The sequence below is a fragment of the Vombatus ursinus genome, unplaced genomic scaffold (genome assembly GCF_900497805.2).
Source record: "Vombatus ursinus unplaced genomic scaffold, bare-nosed wombat genome assembly UNPS02014941.1, whole genome shotgun sequence".
In the NCBI taxonomy this organism is placed as follows: domain Eukaryota; kingdom Metazoa; phylum Chordata; class Mammalia; order Diprotodontia; family Vombatidae; genus Vombatus; species Vombatus ursinus.
Window position 1 is genome coordinate 9,519,872 of NW_020954719.1, and position 5,991 is coordinate 9,525,862.

A 5,991-nucleotide genomic window follows, 5' to 3' on the forward strand; every position below is an offset into this window, starting at 1 on the left:
CACACACACACACACACACACACACACACACACACACACACACACACGTATATCCTGGACTTGATCAAGTTTAATTTGTAGTCAGAAGACATGGATTCAAGTTCTTAGTAGGTAAGTGATCTTGAAGAAGCTACTTAACCTTTATGATCTTTTAGTCTCTGTTTCTTCATCTGTAAAATGGGGATAATATTACTAGAATTGTCTTCTTCCTCCACTAAAGTCCCACTTTGATACCTCACTATGGTGTGGAGGTAACTCTGGGTTCTTAAAAGCTATGTCCATGCAATGGCAGTCTTTGAGTTAGGGCAAACATCACACCTGTTAACTGATAACTGGCCTCCCTAAGTTAAACAGGGTTCATCCCAGAAAGGTTGACTGCCAGATGGAGGAACCAACAAGGAAGAAATTTGAGAGAAGAAAAAATCTGGGCATAATTTGGCATGAATCCTGTGTTTGGGAAAATCAGATTTCAAAGGGTGCAGAGGAAAGACAAGTAGGATGCAATGGAGTAAAATGCTACCTAGGAAGTCAACTGAGGAGTAGTAGGAAATGTTTGAAATGAAAAGTTGAAGACACCATCAATTCTAACAAGGATGAAAAATAGGATATGACTGAAGAGACTGATTTGGATGCATAAGAAACTCACTAATCAATTTTGATTTTTAAAATAAATGTACAGAAACTGGAAGCAAGACTGGGTAACAAAAGATGAATATGAGAACAGGGCAGAGTCATGTTAAAATAGTGCCCCAAATGCTAAAGTTTAGAGTCAGCTAAAGTTACTGAGTGAAACTGAAGACAAGGGTGTTTTGTTTGTTTCTTTAGGTATATAGTGAAGAAAAGGAAGCACAATAAAAATGCTAGGACAAAGGTATAGACCTGCGTCTATACCCATAGTTAGGTACAATAAAGAAGAGGCACAAAGAAGGGAGAAGAGACATCCAAACAAAATGAATAGTTGGTTGTTTTTATTTTTTGAGGTATATTAGGAGAAAAGGAGGGATCAGAGATCTCTCCTTTGCTTGGGGTGGATGGGAACATAAAAACTGACAACAGAGAGAAAGCAGGGCTACATCAGTTCTTTCATTTCTGTTTTCTCTATACCAGAAATGACAGAACAAAATGTGATTAACCAAGAGTTTATGCTCAGGATAAGTAAGGATGTAGGAAGAGAGCACCTAGTGGCCCCTGATAAATTCATGTCGCTTGGCCCAGATGAATTTCATCTTCAGTTCCTGAAAGAAATGGCAGGTGTGGTTTCTGGGCCACTGTCAGTGATATGTGAAAGATCTTGGGAAATGAGAGTAGTAGCACCATATTGGAGAAGGGCAAACAAGTTTCAAAGAAAGGAAGAGAACAGAGTCTGTAAACAATAGGCCAATGAGCTTGCCTTCAGTTCCTGGGAGAAATCAAGAATGGATCATTAAAGAGATAGTTGTTGAACATCTAGAAAGGGAGGGAGAGATTACAAAGTGCCAGCAAGGCTTTATTAAGAACAAGGCATGCCAGACTAACCTCATTTCCTTTTTTGACAGGATTACTAAATTAGCAGATGGGGGAATGCTGTGGATATCATTTACCAAGATTTAAACTTGGTAAAATATCTCATCCTCTTCCTGTGGAAAAGATGGAGAGATGTGGTCTAGATAATAACAAAATTTTGTAGTTGTTAAAATTATAAAATTTTTAGTTGTATTGGTATGGCAGGAGATCCCTTCGGAGTACCCCAGAGACCTATCCTTGGAGATACACTCTTTAACATTTTTTCAAACTTTAATAAAGGTGTAGATGGTAGTTTCATTAGATTTGCAGTTGATACAGAGCTAGGTGGGGTAGCTAATGCATTGGATGACAGTCAGGATCCGTAAAGATCTTGACAAGCTACAGCATCGGATTAGTCAGGTGAAATCCTATAGGGATGAATGTGAAGTCTTTTACTTGGGTACAAAATAATCAACTTCATAAGAATAATATGGAAGAGGTGTGGTTAGACTGCAGCTTGTTCTGAAGAAAATCTGGACATTTTGTTGAGCAGTAGTCTTAATGAGAGTTAGCCATGTAATGTGATAAATAAAAAAGCTCATGCGATCTCTTGGGCTGCAGGAAGTAGGACATAGCTTCCAGGAAGAGGGACATGCTAGTCCCACTGAAATCTGCCAGGAGAAATGGATGGAATTTGCAAGGAAGCATATTTAGGCTTGATATCAGAAAAAGTTTCCTAACAATTTCAACTGTCCAAAAATGGAATGGGCTGCCTTGACAAATTGTGGGGTTCCCTTTCCTTAGAGGTCTTCAGATGAAGGCTGGATGGTCACTTGTTGGACATGTCATTGTTGGGATTCTGTTTTTTGTGTGTGTTGGACTAGATGGCAGCTCAGTTTCTTCCCAATTCTCGAATTCTGTGGGTCTGTGAATTTTAGGGCTGTGTAGGACTTTTTTTTTTTAAAGAATATTAGTACTAGAAAAGCCCATAGTCTTCTACTGTAATTCTCATTTCTTCTTTTTTTTTAAAAGAGATTTTTACAAATATATTTCATTTTTACATTGCCTAGATTCCCCACCCTGTATCCCTCTCAATTCTCCTTCTCAGAGACTCAACCCTTATAACAAAGAATTTTTAAAAAGAAAAATAGGAAGAACATTTTAAAAACTTCAGCAAAATCAATCCATACTTTAAAAATCTGACATTAGGTGCATTGTTCCACACCTGTAGAGTTGTCTTCTCATTTCTTTGGGGCCAAGCTTGTTCTTTATAATTTTGCACCATTAATTTTTAATTGTTTTGTGGTTGTTCTTTCCATTGTTGTAGTCATTTTGTATATTGTTTTCCAGGCTCTATTCACTTCACTTAACATCATTCCACAGGTACAGCTTTCCATGCTTTTCTATATTCATCATGTTTGTCATTTCAGCCCAATAATATTCCATTCCATTCCTATACCATAATTTATTTACTCATTCCCAATCAATGGATATCTATTTTATTTCCAGTTCTTTGCTACTACTAAAAATGCTGCTATGAATATTTTAGACTGTAAGGAGCCTTTCTCTTTTTTTTAATGACCTCCTTAGGTGGACACCCTCATTTTATGGGTGATGATTTTGAAGTCACTTGTTAAAGATCTCAGAGCTAGTGACAGACTGGCAAATATTTGCCTTTATATTTAAGGAACACACAGTAGCTCCACAAACTTCAGGAACTTTCCTCCTAGTATACTAATTGTATTAATCAGTGTGTTCCTGGCTTTATACGTTTTGTGTATTCTTAATAAGTTCTATTTATATAATTTAAATGACTATATTTAACTGAAGATAACCAGCAATTTAATAGAATTCTATGATAGTTCCTTTTGTAAAATAGAAGGGCAGAGATGGGCCTGAATGGAACCCTACTTGGCTGTGCCTTTCTTCTGTTTCGATAAATAAGTCTTAGACAGTATTATTTGAGAATTACTTTTCACACTAATGCATTGTTGGTGGAGTTGTGAAATGATCTAACTGTTTTAGAGAGCAATTTGGAACTATGCCCAAAGGGCTATAAAAATGTGCATACCTTTTGACCCAGCAATAGTTCTTCTAGTGCTGTGTCCCAAAGAGACCATACAAATGGGAAAAGGACCCACATGTACAAAAATATTTATCGCAGCTCTTTTTGTAGTGGCAAAGAATTGAGAGGATGCCCATCAATTGGGGAATGGCTGAACAAGTTGTAGTATATGAATGTAATGGAATATTCTTGTGCTATAAGAAATGATGAGCAGGCAGACTTCAGGAAAAACCTGAAAAGACTTGCATGGACTGATGCTGAATAAAGTGAGCAGAACCAGGAGAATGTTATGCACAGTAACAGCCACATTGTGCGATGACTAACGTTGATAGACTTAGCCCTTTTCAGCAATGCAAAGATCTAAGACATCTCCAAAGGTCTCATGATGGAAAATGCTGTCCACATCCAAAGAAAGAACTATGGAGTTTGAAGCATACTATTTGCTATTCTTTTCTTCTGTTTTGTTTTGTTTCTTCTTTCTTCATTCCTCCTATTGAGTCTAATTCTTCCTTACAACATCACTAATGTGAAAATATGTTCAATAGGAATGTATATGTATAGCCTATATTAGATTGCGTGCCATCTTAGGGAGGGAGGGGGAGAAAAATTTAAAACTCAAAAGCTTATGGAAGTGATTGTTGATAAATCAAAATAAATTAATTAAAAACAAAAAAGAAGAAGAAGAAAAAAAAAAGAATTACTTTCCACCTGGCCCTCTGGATGCTGTGGAGAAGCTCCAGACCTGGGGTTTGGTTTTCTTGTTTTGAATGAGTTGGGTTTTTTTCTTTTTTTTCCTCTCATGTGTTCTCTCCATAAAATGAATAAAGGATATTGAAATGTAAACTTAAAACCTAGTATGAAATGTGAGTTAAACAGTAAGTTTATATAATGAGAGACCAAGTGACCGAGATGGCAGAAGACCTATATTCTATCACTGTCTCTAATAATTGTGTGTACTTGGGCAAGTCAGTGAGTCATTAAACATTTATTAAGTTCCTACTCTATACCAGGCCCCTTGCTAAGTGGTTGGGATACAATTATGAAAAAGACAGTTCCTGCCCGCAAGGTGCTTATAATATAATGGGGGAAGCCAACAACATACAAAAGGAAGCTGAAGAGGGGTGTTGGAGAAGGAGCATGATGAGAAGGCCAAAGAATGCAGTCAGGTGGGGAATAAATAGGGTTACTTAACGTTTCCGAGCTCCACTAAAATGAGCTCATCAATAAAATGAGAGTGTGGGGCTAAGATGATTCTTAAAGTTCCTTCCTGCCCTGTGAATCTGAATCTGATAATTCCTGCTTCATCTGTGCTGCACGGTAATGTCATGAGGATGAATGAGGACTTAATAAAAATATCTGGAAGCTCCTCAGAGAGAGTTGCTATAGAAACATAAGGGGGAGTAAAATTGCTTTAAAGAGGGGATCTCGGGGAAAATCCTGTTCTGATTGTTGCCTTCAGAAGCCTGACATGCGCTTTGCACATATGTGGATTTGAGCAGAGCCATGATTCTGACATTGGCATGAGTCTGTACTATGCTCTGTGTGTGTGTGTGTGTGTGTGTGTGTGTGTGTGTGTGTGTGTGTGTGGAGAGAAAGAGAGAGAGAGCCCTCAGGATTCAAATCATACTACCTGTATGATCTTGGACAAATAACCTCTTTGTTTCTCATTTTCTTCATCTGTAACATGAAGAAGTCAAATTAGATTATCTCTAGTTTTTCCTGTGGGCTCTAAATCTTATGATCCTATAATGTTTGCTCTGTAGCATACAGTAGGATGGGAAATGCACAGTGTGGTCTCTCCAAGTATTTGAAAAATGTTGCAACAAAAATGTCAAGATTCAAGCCATTGGTACTGGAAGAAAGAATATTGCCAGGAAGGTGACTGCTTAGTAATGGTGGTGATTCTCTTTATGGGCGAGAATGACATAGATCTGTCAAATTTTTATGGGAAGTATGAAAGGGACAAACACATCAATAAATAGCCAATGTTTGTTTATTGAATGTCTTAAATGTATGCTTACTGTTTATGCTTGCTACTGTGGAAGGAAGATACAAGAGAATATAGTTTCCCCAAAACTTTAATAGCTTAAAACAGCACCAAGACTTTTAGGACATCCTATATAAGATAGGGCCCCTGCCTTCAAAGAGTCTAACACACGAGACAGAAAATGAAAGGTAGGATGCAATCAAGAGGACATTTCAGCCAGGGGGAGCAGGATCAGTTGACAAGCATTTATTAAATGCCTGCCATGTGAAATGGGAGTAATGTTAGCACCTGTCTCCTAGGGTTATTGTGATGATTGATATTTGTAAAAGACTTAGTGCTCTACCTGTGCTTAGTAAGTGCTTGTTTCCTCCTTCCTTCTTTCTTTCCTGCCTTCCTCCCTCCCTGTTTGTTTCCTTCCTTCCTTCCTTCCTTCCTTCCTTCCTTCCTTCCTTCCTTC